Source organism: Heptranchias perlo, chromosome 5 (assembly GCF_035084215.1).
Source record: "Heptranchias perlo isolate sHepPer1 chromosome 5, sHepPer1.hap1, whole genome shotgun sequence".
Lineage (NCBI taxonomy): Eukaryota > Metazoa > Chordata > Chondrichthyes > Hexanchiformes > Hexanchidae > Heptranchias > Heptranchias perlo.
The window spans coordinates 60,638,487-60,656,699 of record NC_090329.1 but is presented as its reverse complement, the minus strand read 5'-3'; the positions used below and the strand labels follow the sequence as shown (position 1 = coordinate 60,656,699).

Here is an 18,213-nt window from a genome sequence, read left to right as displayed (position 1 = left end):
TTCTCTTCCTACTACTTATAAGTGGTGCATCCCCTGTAGCTGCAGCAGACATAGTGGCAGGTTGCTCATGTTCATGCCCTGACTGCTTAGATGCTTTTGGAGCCCATGAGGGGTCCCGCCAAAGACTGCTCCACCTGCACCTGTTCAGGGGCAGACTCGGCCATCTGGAGAGGAGGCAGCATTGCGGGTACTGGTTGAGATGGGGAATAACGGGTGAGACGTGAGAGTTCTTTGAGTGGAGTCCCCATTTCCATGTCCCCTTTCACCATCATCCCTCTCCTGGGCCAGGCCCACATCACTCCTACCAATCTGCTGGACAACAACTTGGAGGACATGTGTGATGACTTGTAAGGCCGGTGCTAATGTATCTGTCTGCATGTTTAAGGCAGCAGAATGTAGCTCACCCTGAGTCCACACGGCCGTTGTCAGAGCCTGAATGGACTCATTTGTGAGCCATGCTTGAAGCTCAATGGAGGTTGCCATTGTCTCCATCACAGAGATTCCCACACTTACCTGTGTCCCAATTCCACTAATGCTGGAGTGCACTCCTCCATCCTCACCGCTATTTTGGAGAGTGTACGTGGCACTTTTTCCAGTACCTCGCAAAGGTGCTGCTTTCCCTCGATCATTCTCCTTTTCAAGGATGGCTTCTGGGGTTCAGCATCTGCGTTTAGCTGATCAGAGCCTGGAAAGGAGTGCGCCCCCTGACACGGACTCTCCACAGCTGCCCCTGCCACCATTGTCTGCTGGTGCTCACTTGTGTGTGGTGACTCGCCAGGTGACAACCCAACTAACTGACTAATAGGACCCACTGAGGTGTGAGTATCTGCACTGGTGCATGGCTCACTAAGATGTGACAGTGCGCCTTCAGAGGCAGGGAGCTCCTCTGAGGAGTTGCCCTCTTCCACTACTTCTGTCCTTGAAGGGCCTGGAAGAGAACATAAGGTAAAATTAAGAATCACTGCAGAAGTTGCGATGAGCAGACTGAGGTGTGCAACATGTCAGTCATTAATAACATCAATTCATATTGTGTGTGATGAATGTTAAACTTCTGTCACCAGACGTTTGCAGGGTGCCAGTCTCGGCATCCCCGAGGGATAGTCACTCGACCGTCCGGCTAATTTCCAGGGCCACCTCCTCCGCCTCTGTGAGGATCACTATTTGTGATGGCCCCCCTTCAATCCTCGCCCTCTCCCATGCATTCTGAGCTCTCTTCTCCTACAAGGGGGGAAAGTACAGATGTGTGAGTGAAAGTACAAATGGGGAGGTGAGGAAGTGCACTGAAAGTGAAGGTAAATTGACGATGAGCCTTAAGTGCATGTGAGGAGTGATGTGATAGAGTAGGCTTCACAGGACAGAGTGTGGAGATGGGAGTGGTGATGTGCACCATGGAAAGCAGGAGACTCAGTAACTGTACTCACTTTTGCTGACCTGGTCAGGTCATTGAAGTGCTTCCTACACTGGACCCAACTGCGGGAGATGGTGCCGCTGCTGGTCACCTCCTCTGCCACCTCGAGCCAGGCCTTCTTGGTGGCAGAGGCAGGGCGCTTCCTCCTGTCCGCAGGGTAGGGTGTGTCCCTCCTCCTCCTCACACCGGCCAGCAGCACCTCAAGTGAGAAGTCAGTGAACCATGGCGCCAGCTTGGTCCTTTGTTGCTCCATTTTAATAGATTACTTCTGTCTCCCACAAAAGCCATTCATACAGTGGCCCTTTAAATACTCCAGCTGACAGCATGTCATTCGGGTGCGCAGTACGCCCGCTACGCAGTGTGGGGCCGCCAAACTCAGAAGTCGCATTAAGGGCTTTCAGTTAAGTCGGGACATCCCACTGCCGTGATAAAGATTTCTATTGTTGTAAATGTGAGATCTCTTCTGCATCAGAAGTGCCATTTAATCAGTCTATTAAGGTAATTTTGACTTCAGATTTTCATTATTAAAGAAGTCATTTTGCAATGGAACCTTTTTTAAAAAATGAACAATTAGAGAGAATTATGTATTTCTATTGATGTTAATTCAGGTCTCTCACATTCTCTGCCAAAGTAACTCTTCAAAGCCAGTTCCTCTGATAATGTCACCAGCATGCATTGCTTAAACAAATAAAATAATCAAATCAACTAAGAAAGAATTTAAATTTAATTGTAATTGTTTTAAACTGATTTTAAAAGGGATACTGATAATATCTCATGGAATAAAATCCTGCATTGATTTATAATGGAATATTTGATTTAGGGTAAAGTGATGACCCTCTGCATTTGAATTAGGTAGTATTGAATGACACGGTCTGAATGAATTTGGGAAGGAAGAAGGGTTTGCCTTGACAATTAACTGTTTTTTCATAGATAAATTAGAGTACTAAAAGAGTTGCTATCATGCCATTTGATCATATTTCTCAGCATATTCTGCAGAATATCATTTAAATTTTCATAATAAGTAAATTAAGAATAAACTAAAAATAACGGTCACACCACCAGTGCAAAAGATGCACATAGAGAAAACATTAAATTCATAATGAACATTCAGAGTGATTATTCCAGGGGTTTTACAACACTATAATAGATAATCATTATGCGAGCATTGTTTCACTGGTGAGCTAATGTTCAATTTATTACCTGTGTTCACATCTATGTACATTTTTGTAAAGCTTTCCAGCTGGATTCAAAGTTAATGAATTGAACTATTTGTTCTCTTATCGTTATTTTTACTTTCATGTAATTTCTCTAATTTATTCAGCACTCTTTTTCATAAAAAAGTAAAATTATAACACTATCTTTACCTTTAATTCAGTATCTCATGGTTCCCATCATGTATTTTAGAGGTGCCAGGCACTTTGAAAAATTGACCTCTTAGTCTCTGAAAACGATTTGCGATTTTCTAGCATCAAACTGACATTGCTATCATTAGGCAGGTTATCGTGTCCATGGTGTCAGTAGCCAATTCACACCTAGATGAGGTAATTTATGTAATGTGCAATAAGGGTTAATCAACATAATATTAATTGATTTTGTTTCTTAGGTTTTTATCTTGATATATTGAATGACACAAGAACAGCATGCAGCCGGAAGCAACTGTGACAAAAATAGAGCTTTTGCAAATTTGACCCTGGTATTTGCTGTGGATGCAGAGAGTTAGAAAATTATATCAGATCCGAGGGAAACTGAGTAAAAAAACTCCCATATAGCAACAAGTATCCTCCCTTAACACCAAGCACATAAATAATTTCAAGAAACTGTCAAAATTCTCTTACTGAATGTTTTATTGAAGAGCAATTCTTTAAAGGGATATTTTCAGTAACTTGTAATGAAACTGTTTTAAATCAATTTCAATAAAACAATTCAAGCGCCTTGTAATTTTCTGTGGTACAGGTACTTTACTTTTTTAGCTCTTTGATATTAATTCAGGTTTCTTTGTTTATTCTTGTTGTTTTACTAGCTTTTGGATTTTCTCTCTCAAAAATGTTAATTTCCCCTTTTCATTTTTGAAACTTTAGATTTAATTATTTCTGCTCTTCTTCCTGTTTCTCTAAGTTCCTTTCAGATTCCCTTAGCTCTGCTGTCATTGTTACTTTATTGTATAGTTTTTTCCATAAATTCTTCTTTCTCCTGTTCAAGATCTGAACTTAACTGTCCTGTCTGACAGTAATGTTCAGTATTTCTTTTTACTAGAACTGGACCACTGCTTGAATTTCTTCAATCTTTTCACTGTTTCCAAAAGCTTCCCTTCTTCTTTTTGAGTTTGATATAATCTTTTCTTTCCATTAGATGTCTCGGCTCTTTCATTTTCCTCTTGTTAAGTCTTTTTTTTAGCCTTTATCAGTTTCAGGATCCTCTTCTTCCTCTTCCAATACTATGATGTGGATCTCCACATCATGACTACCATCGACACCACAAACTGCCGGCTCACAGTGGAAAGGATATCCAAGAAGATCGCGCATTTAGACACAGACATCAAGTTTTTACAGAGCTGCAAGAAAGCAGACAAGATCCCGAAAGGACTCCAGATCACGAACCCACTCAAGTCCACATACAACTCGGATTACGCTGAGAGACTCTGCCGCCGTACCTCTCGCACACTCCGCAACCATCTCATACACCAACTCTACAGCAGACGCCACAACCTCGAAACCAAGATAGAGTCCATACTCTCAACCTGTACTCAGGACACAGCAGACCAGCTACGTTATACCGCCAAACAGACGAGGCAACGGAACTACGCTGCCTACATGAAAACCAAGAGCAGGAAGCTTGAGAAACTCGGCATCACCACCAGCAACGACCAAGCTTCCCCTGGTACCACGGTTGCAACCACAGGGAAGTCTATTGTCAATTTATCCGACCACACCCTTCAACCAGACGAAATCGAAGTTCTCAGCCGAGGGCTCAATTTCTGCCCCACTACCAAAATGGACCCCACTAGTCTCGCGGCGGACACAGAGGAATTCATCAGGAGAATGAGGCTCCGGGAATTCTACCACAAACCCCAAGATTTCAGCAGCGAACCCAATGAGACAATCGACGATCCGGAACAGCAGACAGAGGGATCCGCGGTACAGCAACCGAAGAGGAAAGAGTCAAACTGGACTCCTCCGGAGGGTCGCTGCCCTCAGCTGGACATGTATGCTCAAGCTGTCAGGAAATGCGTCAATGCCAGATTCATCAGCCGCACTCAGAAGACAGTCCAGAATGTCACCCGAGCACAACGCAACGCCATCAACGCTCTCAAGACCAACCGCAACATCGTCATCAAACCAGCGGACAAAGGAGGAGCCATAGTCATACAGAACAGAACAGACTATTGCAAAGAAGCATACCGACAACTGGACAACCAGGAACACTACAGACGGTTACCCGCAGATCCGACCAAAGAACACACCCACCAGCTCAACAAACTGATCAAGACCTTCGATCCAGACCTTCAAAGCATCCTACGCATTCTCATCCCACGTAATCCCCGCGTGGGAGACTTCTACTGCCTCCCAAAGATACACAAAGCCAACACACCCGGACGTCCCATCGTATCAGGCAACGGAACCCTGTGTGAGAACCTCTCTGGATACATCGAGGGCATCCTGAAACCCATCGTACAGGGAACCCCCAGCTTCTGTCGTGACACTACAGACTTCCTACAAAAACTCAGTACCCACGGACCAGTTGAACCAGGAACACTTCTCACCACGATGGACGTCTCGGCACTCTACACCAGTATCCCCCACAATGACGGCATCGCTGCGACAGCATCAATACTCAACACCAACAACAGCCAATCTCCGGAAGCCATCCTACAACTCATCCGCTTCATCCTGGATCACAATGTCTTCACCTTCAATAACCAGTTCTTTACCCAAACACACGGAACAGCCATGGGGACCAAATTCGCACCCCAATACGCCAACATTTTCATGCACAAGTTCGAGCAGGACTTCTTCACTGCACAAGACCTCCAACCAACACTATACACCAGATACATCGACGACATTTTCTTTCTATGGACCCACGGCAAGGAATCACTAAAGAGACTACACGATAACATCAACAAGTTCCATCCCACCATCAAGTTCACCATGGACTACTCCTCAGAATCAGTTTCTTTCTTGGACACACGAATCTCCATCAAAGACGGGCACCTCAGCACCTCACTCTACCGCAAGCCCACGGACAACCTCACGATGCTCCACTTTTCCAGCTTCCACCCTAACCACGTCAAAGAGGCCATCCCCTATGGACAGGCCCTGCGAATACACAGGGTCTGCTCAGACGAGGAGGAACGCGATGGACACCTACAGACGCTGAAAGACGCCCTAGTAAGAACGGGATATGACGCTCGACTCATCGATCGACAGTTCCGACGGGCCACAGCAAAAAATCGCATAGACCTCCTCAGGAGACTAACACGGGACGCAACCAACAGAGTACCCTTTGTCGTCCAGTACTTCCCCGGAGCGGAGAAACTACGCCATGTTCTCCGCAGCCTTCAACATGTCATCAATGAGGACAAACACCTCGCTATGGCCATCCCCACACCTCCACTACTCGCCTTTAAACAGCCACCCAACCTCAAACAGACCATCGTTCGCAGCAAACTACCTAGCTTTCAAGAGAACAGCGTCCACGACGCCACACAACCCTGCCACGGTAACCTCTGCAAGACATGCCAGATCATCGACACAGATACCACCATCACACGAGATGACACCACCCACCAGGTGCATGGTTCATACTCCTGTGACTCAGCCAACGTTGTCTACCTCATACGTTGCAGGAAAGGATGCCCCAGAGCATGGTACATTGGCGAGACCATGCAGACGCTGCGACAACGGATGAACGGACACCGCGCAACAATCGCCAAACAGGAGGGTTCCCTCCCAGTCGGGGAACACTTCAGCAGTCATGGACATTCATCCACCGACCTTCGGGTAAGCGTACTCCAAGGCGGCCTTCGAGACACACGACAACGCAAAATCGTCGAGCAGAAATTGATAGCCAAGTTCCGCACCCATGAGGACGGCCTCAACCGGGATCTTGGGTTCATGTCACGCTACACGTTACCCCACCAGCGAACAAATGTTATCTGTTTTTAATATAATGGGTCATTTGCTGGCTCTCTCTGCCTTCCGGATGTTTCTGCCTCTCTCTGTGTTTTTTTTTCTCTGTTTTTTTTCCCTGTTTGTTTTTTTGTTGAATGTGTATTCGGAGGTTCTGCAGATAACACCTCTCTGTCTGAACACGGTGATTGCCTTGGCAACGGGCAGTTGCAGGGGCAGTCTGTAAACACCATGTATTATTGTTCAATATGTATAAATGCGTAGGCTTCAAGGAGATCTTGAAACATTTGCCTGAGGAAGGAGAAAATCTCCGAAAGCTTGTGAATTTAAAATAAAATTGCTGGACTATAACTTGGTGTTGTAAAATTGTTTACAATTTCCAATACTATGGCATTTTCTTCACCTACTTGTGTGTTTCTCTTTTCCTGCTCTATTCTCTGCCTATGCTTCTGGCTCTGAGCAGACCTGCTGGTGATGTGCCATGAATTTCATTGAGCTCCTGTCTTAGTGTACTAGACCCTACCTCCTCACAACTGTCTCCCATTTTCCTCTCACTTACTCCTAGGGCATCCATTTTTAAAGACCTTCTATCGAACCACAGATAACATCTTTGTTTGCTGGAAGTGAAATTGTGGCTGGAAGAAGTTGTAAATAAGCAGTGCAAAACTTCAGGCATCTGCAGCAATAGGAAATAATGGACCTATGACGGTGCAGATGTAATAAGGAAGTTTCATTGACATCTCAGAGGAGATTTTGTGTAACAAGTTTTGCAAGGATTTAAAACTGGACCTTGAAAGTCAAGGAAAATGTGACACATTGCTCCTACATTAAATGTTCAACTGATTTTGTACAACTTGTGAGCAGTTATCAAAAGTACATTCTTGACAGGAGTAGATATAAAGCATACTGTTGTAGTATTGGCTGATTTTGACATTTTTGTAAAAGGTAAAAAAGAGCAATTGGCGAAACAGAATCCCTCAGAATTTCCTGGGACGTTTCGGCCTAAATACGGTACAAGAGCAGAATTGCGCCGTTTTTTTCCAAGGAAATTTTTGAATAACTGATTTACACTGGGTTTATGCTGAAACATTGCTATACATGAATTTCCTCATTCAGTTGTGTCACTCCTGAGTTACGTCAGCAGTAGTTGCATTCCCTTGCAACCTGATGTACTAAATTTTGGCCACAGTGAAGTTAGCTCTCTTATAAAGTGGGCCAATTTTAAATCTTTTCAGCTGTTTACAGCCACACCTACTGGCTGTGCCCACAGGAAGCTGTCAAGCACCCGTATTTTTCTGCCACCATCCCACCCCATCAGGCACCCAAGACGTGGTGGTATTGGTACAGGTAACCACTGCTACTATGCAAATGTCCTGAACTCAGGAAGTAGAACTGGGTCAGATGCTTAGGTTGCTGGTGGGGAGCAACTCCACAAAATGCCATAGCAACAGCGGTGGAGTAGAATTGCTAATTTCAGCCCCAAATTGTTTAAATGGAGTCGGTGACCTACCTACCTCAAATGGGCATCCAGAAGCAGCTCACCTGGCTGGCAGCAAGGTAAGTCATTGAGGGTGGGGTTTGGGCTGGTTTCGGGAACGCAGCCCTGGGGCGGCACCCACCCAAACTATTTTTGTGGGGTTGGGAAGTGCACAACTGCTCCTCCTGGCCACACAAAAATAAGTTTTTTACTTACTTTGGAGGGCCTCCGCTTCTAGTTCGGCAGCTTCTGGTAGTCGGACCAGAAGCGGAGGCCATAAAATTGACTTCAGGGTCCTATCCATATCATAGGACCCTGATTAGTATAACTTAATGAGGCTCCTGTTTGAGGCAGGCAGTTGCTTCAGTCATCCGGCTTAAAGACAGCTGTGGGGCAGAAAAGGAGCAGCAAGTGGACTGCTTTGATTTTAACTCCCATATCGCTAGATTTCCGCTGGGCGGAGGGAGTTAAAATCACCCCTCTAGATTCACAATCAAAGATCTAACAGTAATTCACAATATTCTAGAACAAATTAGACCAATAATCTGATTATTTCATATTATATATGGAAATGTTCCTATAATACTCATACAGTTAAAGAATCCGCAGTATTTTGCTTTTGTTTCAGTTAAAGAATGTTGATTGATTTTGAGTATAAAATCACAGGGCAAAGGGAGTAAATCTAGAAATAATTTTAGAATAAAACCAGATGACATTTAACTATTGCTTCATTCAATCACCAGTTAATCTGTGAGTTTCTTTTCATCCCATAGGACAGTTCATGTAATACTTGAAGTCAATGGGAATCAGGGGGAAAACTCTCCAGTGGCTGGAGTCATACCTGGCACAAAGGAAGATGGTAGTGGTTGTTGGAGGCCAATCATCTCAGCCCCAGGACATTGCTGCAGGAGTTCCTCAGGGCAGTGTCCTAGGTCCAACCATCTTCAGCAGCTTCATCAATGACCTTCCCTCCATCATAAGGTCAGAAATGGGGATGTTCGCTGATGACTGCAGAGTGTTCAGTTCCATTCGCAACCCCTCAGATAATGAAGCAGTCCGTGCCCGCATGCAGCAAGATCTGAACATCCAGGCTTGGGCTGATAAGTGGCAAGTAACATTCGCACCAGACAAGTGTCAGGCACTGACCATCTCCAAAAAGAGAGCGTTTAACCACCTCCCCTCGACTTTCAACGGCATTACAATTGCCAAATCCCCCACCATCAACATCCTGGGGGTCACCATTGACCAGAAACTTAACTGGACCAGCCATATAAATACTGTGGCTACAAGAGCAGGTCAGAGGCTGGGTATTCTGTGGTGAGTGACTCACCTACTGACTCCGCAAATCCTTTCCACCATCTACAAGGCACAAGTCAGGAGTGTGATGGAATACTCTTTACTTGCCTGGATGAGTTTAGCTCCAACAACACTCAAGAAGCTCGACACCATCCAGGACAAAGCAGCCCGCTTGATTGGCACCCCATCCACCACCCTAAACATTCACTCCCTTCACCACCGACGCACAGTGGCTGCAGTGTGTACCATCCACAGGATGCACTGCAGCAACTCGCCAAGGCTTCTTCAACAGCACCTCCCAAACCCGTGACCTCTACCACCTAGAAGGATAAGAGCAGCAGGCACCTGCATGTTCCCCTCCAAGTCACACGCCATTCCGACTTGGAAATATATTGCCGATCCTTCATCGTCGCTGGGTCAAAATCCTGGACCTCCCTTCCTAACAGCACTGTGGGAGAACCTTCACCACACGGACTGCAGCGGTTCAAGGCAGCGGCTCACCACCACCTTCTCAAGGGCAATAAATGCTGGCCTCGCCAGCGACGCCCACATCCCATGAATGAATTTTTAAAAACTTACTTTTTGTCTCTATATGCTGCTAGTGACATACAGTCGTAACAAAGAGCTACATTAACTTTTTTCTTATTACTTCAGAATTGAGAAGCACAATAGTACACTATCAGCAAAACAAGAGGGAACACATTTTCATTTTACTTATGTTTAGGATTTGATAAATTGAGGTGGTAATAACTTATTGTGCAGCTTAGATCTAGCACTGTACATTGAAAAATAATCAAAAATATCTCGTAATCCTGGCTTCCAGGGTTGCATTTTGGTCCTCCTCATGGTCCTGCTTCAACAAATAAATGTAAAGAATCTTACAACACCAGGTTATAGTCCAACAATTTTATTTGAAAATCACAAGCTTTCGGAGGCTTCCTCCTTCGTCAGGTGAATGTGGGAATCCTTGAACGTTTCGCATTTATATTCAGAGAACAATACCTGGTGATTACAGATAATCTTTCCAACTGCACGTTGTCAAGGCAATCAAAGTGTTCAGACAGAGAGGTGTTACCTACATGACCACCGAATATACAAACAGCCAGAACACAAGACAGAGAGAGAGAGGGAGAAACATAAGAACATAAGAAATAGGAGCAGGAGTAGGCCAATCGGCCCCTCGAGCCTGCTCCGCCATTCAATAAGATCATGGCTGATCTGATCCTAATCTCAAATCTAAATTCATGTCCAATTTCCTGCCCGCTCCCCGTAACCCCTAATTCCCTTTACTTCTAGGAAACTGTCGATTTCTGTTTTAAATTTATTTAATGATGTAGCTTCCACAGCTTCCTGGGGCAGCAAATTCCACAGACTAAAACATCCGAAAGGAAGAGAAAGACAGAGAATGACCCGTTGTATTAAAAACAGATAACTTTTATTCGCTGGTGGGGTTACGTGTAGCGTGACATGAACCCAAGATCACGGTTGAGGCCATCCTCATGGGTGCGGAACTTGGCTATCAATTTCTGCTCGACGATTTTGCGTTGTCGTGTGTCTTGAAGGCCGCCTTGGAGAACGCTTACCCGAAGATCGGCGGCTGAAGATTGTTGCACGACAACGGATGAACGGACACCGCGCAACAATCGCCAGACAGGAGGGTTCCCTCCCAGTCGGGGAACACTTCAGCAGTCAAGGACATTCAGCCACCGATCTTCGGGTAAGCGTTCTCCAAGGCGGCCTTCGAGACATACGACAACGCAAAATCGTCGAGCAGAAATTGATAGCCAAGTTCCGCACCCATGAGGACGGCCTCAACCGTGATCTTGGGTTCATGTCACACTACACGTAACCCCACCAGCGAATAAAGGTTATCTGTTTTTAATACAACGGGTCATTCTCTGTCTTTCTCTTCCTTTCAGATGTTTCTCCCTCTCTCTCTCTCTGTCGTGTGTTCTGGCCGTTTGTATATTCGGTGGTCCTGTAGGTAACACCTCTCTGTCTGAACACTTTGATTGCCTTGACAACGTGCAGTTGGAAAGATTATCTGTAATCACCAGGTATTGTTCTCTGAATATAAATGCGAAACGTTCAAGAATTCCCACATTCACCTGACGAAGGAGAAAGCCTCCGAAAGCTTGTGATTTTCAAATAAAATTGTTGGACTATAACCTGGTGTTGTAAGATTCTTTACATTTGTCAACCCCAGTCCATCACCGGCATCTCCACATCACAACAAATAAATGATAAAGATGGGAATTTCTAAGGGAAACAATATTTTGCAGCAATTCCCTTCATTTTGGGGAAATTCCCCAAACAAGAACTAGCCTTGAGGGAGCTTTCGAAATGAAGCTAGGAGCCTCCAAAAAAAAAAACATTTTGACAAAAAATAAATCCAAAATAAAGTTATGAGCCTCTATGTAACAGCACAATTGTTAGGAATGCTAACAGGAAAGGTTCTTTTAACGAATCTGTTTTATGTTTTAGGAATCCACTTTGTAATAAACAGAATCTGCTGGCAACAGCATTTTGGAACATGTCCAAAACCACCCTGGATCCTCAATGCCCTCTATGCCTGTTTTTTTAAAAATAGTTACCTGTTCTTTGTGTAGCTTCAGCATCCTTGTAGATAAGCCTATCTGTATTACTGTCTTAAGGCTACCATAAGTGTAGACGAGTAAGGCAATGAAACTTTCACCCACTGATACCATAGAAGTCAACAAGTGAGTCAATGCTGAGCTGATATAAATTCGTATAAACCAAGAGTCACGGAATGGAGGACATGATGCAATGACCTTTCAGCTGTAGGATAAAAACGAGGCCATTGCCTTGTAAGTTAGGGCAGACCTACAGGTAATCGCCCTGCTGCTGCGCTCAGCAACTGTAAAGTGTGGTCTCCTGGAGCCTTTGCATCATCATGTGTGGTGTCTGTGAGTATCATTTCCTCTAATAAATCTATAAGCAAAAAACTCTGCATCTCGAACTCTCAATCGTGGCAGAGAGAAAACAGCTCCAAGCTTGTTTCTAGCAGTATTTATCAGCAACAATGAAACACATCAATACACCTATAAGATCCCTGCATCAGCCTTCCTCAGCTGCTAGTCTGTTATCCCTATTTTGTAGTGACATAGTTAGATTGGCAGCTCCGAGAGTGGAAATGATGGAATTTAGGGGGTTAATTTATGCCCTGTAGCACCTCCTAAGGCTCCAAAATGGCGGGCAAGAAGCGCGCACCATATTGGGTAAGGACAAACATGAGGCGTCCTTTACCCACACCTGAAGCAGGCGTTAGGCTGTTTGCATAGACAAATAAGGGGCCTAATGCCTACTTCATCACCTACATAAAAAAAAGTTAAGTTACTTACCACAGTCACCATCCCGAATGTTGCCGCAGCCGACACCGATATCCCCGGCCTCAAGGACCTGGCTATGGCCTCCAATGTCCCTCTCCCCCAGCCTCAACCTCCAGTCCCTGTTCCCCCGACTCCTGATCTCCCTCCCCTCCAACCACCGATTGCGATCCCCCCAAATCCCTCCCTTCCCGAAGCTCGCTGTCTTCCCCCGCCAAGCAAAAATGGGTGCTCCCGAATTTCTGCCTAATGATGTTATCCTGGTCTAAATCCATCATTTGCATGGCTGCAACTTAGTTAGGGGAATTATCCTGCACCCTCCCTCATTTCCAGTGGAATTTAGGACAGAAGTTAAAGATGGTGCAGAAGCATTGTATCCTCTGTAAGTCCCAAATACCACCATCAGTTAGATCTGCTGGGTTTATGCCCGACCAAACAGTCGGAATTTCAGGGTCTAAAAGTCTTGTGTCTACCATTCACTTCCTGCTTGCCAAATGTACTTCCTATGTCATGCTTAGGTATCACACCACATATACCTTTCAGTCTTCCAGACAGAATGTGATGCTGCTGCACCTCCAAACTCTGCTTCCAACTCTGTCCACAGTCAACTCTCCTAATTTGGAATTTGCTATTTAATTATTTTATTTGGGGATCTCTTTATTTAATTACATTTATTTGGGGGGGGACCTGCTAGTTCTTGAGCCACAGTTCCCTCACCACTCGGACCTTGGGCCCACGGTTGGCCTATCTGCAGCACCCCACTCAGGCTGATGGGGGAAAGAGATAATGATTGGGGTTTGTGTGATTAGGCTGGTGAAGGAGGGGGATGGGAATAAGGGGAGAAGGAGACACAGCTGACAGTATGAAGATGATTGGGGGATGGGAGAAGAAGAGAAGGATGGCAGGAGATGGGAATTGAGCAGCCAGGGAAATGGTGGCTCTTCAGGGAGTGAGTGAGAAATTGGGCCGAAGGGAGGTGATGGGGAAGGGTAATGTATCAGAAGGGAAGCACGGGTGATGGGGGTGAGTGTGAAGCAATGACCGTGAGGAGAGATGACAGGGCAGTGAATGATTAGGGAAGGTACAGGGCATGAGGGGGTTCTGACAACGTGCTCTGTAGAAGGATAAATGATCTTTTCCCATTCCATGCCTTATGTTCATTCCTATTAGTGCCGAGGAAGGAATTGTCCCCACACAGATCTCTGGTTGTTCATAGCAACTGGGGGAAGAGGAACGATTGAGGACTGATCTGTTTCTCCCAGGCAGCCCCCCACAGGTCTGAAGAATAGCCAGGTAGGGGACTACAGCAGCCAACCAGCGCAGCCACAAAGGTGCTGGCATTAGTGACAAGGTCATCTCACAACCCAGCAAAAAGAGGGCATACACTGCAAGTGAAACATGTGGTCTCCATTGGGGAGCAGCATCATTCTGCCATACTTGCTACTGAGACATACATTTTCCCCTTACCCAGCAACTGAAAATGTGACCTGCAGACCTCCATTCCCCACCTCCTTGCACCTGAAAGGAAAGAAAAAACAGAGAAAGAAGCAGAAGAGCAAAGTAAGAGAAGCAGAAAAAAAAGATAAACACAAAGATGAGCAGAAAAGAGAAAGAGAGACACACAAGAGACAGAGAGAAAGAACAACCTGAATACAACCTGATTACAAACTGACCTCCAAACATCCTCTCAAACACATTAAAAAAGAACAGACTTACTTCAGAAAATTGGACTTAATATCACAAAATGGTTTTACTGTGCTGCCCTGGGCTTGGTGATAATATAGGATATGTGTTGTCTATTTCCTAATCTCATGCTTTTTCTAAGTGCCACCTCAGTGGAAGGACCAAGTATGGCAGAATGATGCTGCGCCCCAATGGGGACCCCATGGGCCCGATATAAGAAGGGCGGCGGGTTGGCAGTGGGTAACGCGCCCATTGAAATCGGGGTGCTCCGGACGCGATTGCAGCTTGATTGAAGGTACTTGCCTTCGCTTCCGGGTTTCGCGCTGGAAAGCTGCGCAGCGGGCGGACTGCGCATGCGCATCATAGGCTGTCAGCTGGAGGAGCCCTATTTAAAGGGGCAGTCCTCCACTGACTGATGCTGCAGAAAATAGGCAAAATTACAGCATGGAGCAGCCCAGGGGGAAGGTTGCTCCCAGGTTTAATGATGCCTCACTCCAGGTATTATTGGATGGGGTGAGGAGGAGGGGGAGGACAGAGATCTTCCCCCCCGGCAGGCGGGAGGAAGTGGCCTGCCTCTGCCATCAAGAAGGCCTGGCTCGAGGTGGCAGAGGAGGTCACCTGCACTACCAACATATCGCGCACCTGCATACAGTGCAGGAGGCGCTTCAATGACCTAAGTAGGTCAGCCGAAGTGAGTACACTTACTCATTCCCCTACACTCCGTCTGCCACATCACCGCCCCCATCCCACATCTCCTTCTGCACTGCCAACACAACTCTATCATGTCACTCCTCACACCCACTCAAAGCTCATCCTCATCTTACCTGCACTTACTCACCTTGCCAGTACTCATCCCGCCACTACCACTCAACCCAATCCTCATACAATCTCATGGCTCTATCTCATACTCTCTCATGCATCTCTTTCACGGTCAGCCTCACCCAACCTGCCACTACCTGTGCTGCAGCCACAGGATATGCATCACATATGTGCAGTAGGAAGCGTAAGGCAAACGTGTTGTGATCATGAAGGGGATGCACAAGGGTGTTTGAGGGTTTGTCATGGTTTTTACTTATATTTAATTTCTGATCAACTCACATTACATATTATATTGTCACCACTACTGCCACGTCTTTGCGAATCTTGTCTGGTTTGTGCAATAATGCCCTTTCCTGAGGATCACAATGAAGACCCACAACTGATGCCACCCATTGTGTCACTGCAGAGTGGGTGTAGGTGTATTTGCAGGGCTCTTTTGTGCAGACGACTGAGAGACGTCGGCGATTTTCCCGGTGGCACGCTGGAAGGATGCGGAGAAGTTGTTGAGGGCATTGGTGACTTTGACAGCGACAGGTAAGAAGATGGTGCTCGGGCCAGCCAGGAGCAGTTTGGCATGAAGGAGGCTGCAGATGTCCACGACTACATGTCGAGTGACTCTGAGCCTCCGTGTGCACTGCTGCTCAGAGAGGTCCAGGAAGCTGAGCCTCGGTCTGTAGACCCTGGGGCGAGGGTAGTGCCTTCTGCGACGCATCTCTCTCTGCCGTTGCCCTCCCTCCTGCTGTGCAGGTGGATGTGTCACAGCACTGTGTTATGGAGCTCCACGTGTCCGGCGAGGCTGGTGATGCTGTTCGTCCTCCGAGGAGGTCATGACTGCAGCTACGGCGGCCCCCATCCGGAAGATGTACTTTTGAGGGAGTCTGCAAGGTAGGTACATGTGTCTGGACACCGGGGTAAGTGTGCATGTTGGTGAATTTTATTGTTAGGAGGAGGGTGGTGGAGGCCAAACTTTGTCCAAAGTGACAGAATGGCCTCCTGCAATGAGTGAGGGTCTCCCCCACCACCTGTCAAATAGACCTTTGCAGCTGCCACAGGCTGATGGCTGCAACATGTCCATTTCAACTGGGAGTGTTTCCCCCAGTGTGGGAAACAGTCCCAGTTGACTTGAAAATCCCACCTCTCCTCAAATATCAGGTCAATCAGGTCTGTAAACCTGAAGTACCTAGTTAATTACTTCAAGTGGCATCCCGCTGGCTTTAATTGCCGGCGGGAGTCCCACATGCGGGGGCTGCGCGCCCATGTCAGCGCGTCATTGGGGAACCCGGAAGTGGCCGGGTTGGTGCCGGACTCTGGACCCGCCCCGGGAATCCCCGATTTTCAGAGTCCCCCCCCGCCATGAACGCACCCGCTCGGGGGTGCGAAAATCGAGCCTCACGTTTCACTTGCAGTGTATGCCCTCTTTTTGCTGGGTTATGAGATGACCTTGCAACTACTGCCAGCACCTTTATGGCTGCGCTGGTTGGCTGTTGTAGTCCCTTACCCGGCTATTCTTCAGACCTCTGAGGGGCTGCCTGGGAGAAACAGATCAATCCTCAATCGTTTCTCTTCCTGCCATGCCCCAGTTGCTGCCTGCCCTTATGAACAACCAGAGATCTGTGTGGGGACAATTCCTTCCCCGGCACTAATAGGAATGAACATGAGAAGGCATGGAATGGGAAAAGATCATTCATCCTTCTGCAGAGCACTTGAATTTGCCCCACACAACAAATTTAATCTACTATGTGGGAAAGTTCTGCAAAGTTACTTTGGTGACCAAGCTGAATTCCAAAATAACTGTCTCTAACCTTACAAGCTATGATATTCATCTTTGGCTAGTTCCTTTCCCTGGCATTATATTTCCTGCATCTAAGCAGCTTAAAAACTGTTGTATACCATGACGCATTTGGCTATCTCTATGTATCCTTCCACTTGTAACCTTCAATCTCATTCTTACCCAGATATCATACAGTACTCATTCTGTGCAAAAATATTAGAACTTAACAAATCATTAACCCGTAAAAGAGCACATTTTCTACATTTCCTGCAATTTTTGGTGTCCCGAGAACATGCAACATTACCTATCGCCACTATGTTTTCTTTAGCTGAGCAGATTGGATTTATATACAGAAACATTAAGCAACAGGTGTGTTCCTGTGGGTAGAATTAGTCCCCTCCCAAACAACAAGTTTGTTTTTACAACGATATACTCCACAGATGCACTCTTTTACATCCAGTAACTTGGTTAAGAACATAGGAAAATCCAAATGTCAGCTCTTGGAATTAAAGTTAGGCCCCTCAGGGTCAGGAGAATACTATTTGCCACAAGAGGGTCAACATTAACAGGGTGCACATATATTTAATTATCTGGGGCCCGATATTACCAGGGCGGCGGGTTTGCGGCGGGGGGGGGCGATTGGGCGCGTGGGTGACGCGCCCGGTGAAATCAGTCTGCCCCGAACACAATCGCAGGCTAATTGGATCCACTTACCTCTTGTTCCGGGTTCCCCGCTGCTGAGCTGCGTGTCGGGCGGGCTGCGCATGCGCATTAAGGTCTGTCATCTGGAGGAGCTCTATTTAAAGGGGCAGTCCTCCACTGACTGATGCTGCAAGAAATAGGAAAAAGTACAGCATGGAGCAGCCCAGGGGGAAGGTTGCTCCCAGGTTTAATGATGCCTCACTCCAGGTACCATTGGATGGGGTGAGGAGGAGGGGGAGGTCAGAGATCTTCCCCCCGGCGGGCGGGAGGAAGTGGCCTGCCTCTGCCACCAAGAAGGCCTGGCTCGAGGTGGCAGAGGAGGTCACCTGCACCACCAACATATCGCCCACCTGCATACAGTGCAGGAGGCGCTGCAATGACCTAAGTAGGTCAGCCAAAGTGAGTACACTTACTCATTCCCCTACACTCCGTCTGCCACATCACCGCCCCCATCCCACATCTCCTTCTGCACTGCTAACACTACTCTGTCACATCACCCCTCATACCCACTCAAACCTCATCCTCATCTTACCTGCACTTACTCACCTCGCCAGTACTCATCCCGCCACTACCACTCAACC

The 18,213-nt window shown here is 46.6% G+C and overlaps 1 protein-coding gene and 1 long non-coding RNA gene across 2 annotated transcripts in view; one reads left to right on the top strand and one right to left on the bottom strand.

Annotated features, from left to right (window-relative positions):
- The window catches only part of LOC137321792 (uncharacterized), a 41,637-nt gene extending 38,434 nt beyond the window's left edge, over positions 1-3,203 (top strand). Inside the window, exon 4 of the long non-coding RNA XR_010962903.1 lies at positions 3,012-3,203. This is a non-coding gene — a long non-coding RNA (uncharacterized lncRNA). The remainder of the gene's footprint in view (positions 1-3,011) is intronic.
- Positions 1-18,213, bottom strand: part of xkr6a (XK, Kell blood group complex subunit-related family, member 6a) — a 457,577-nt gene that overhangs the window by 7,381 nt on the left and 431,983 nt on the right. The gene's annotated exons all lie outside the window — the stretch shown is intronic.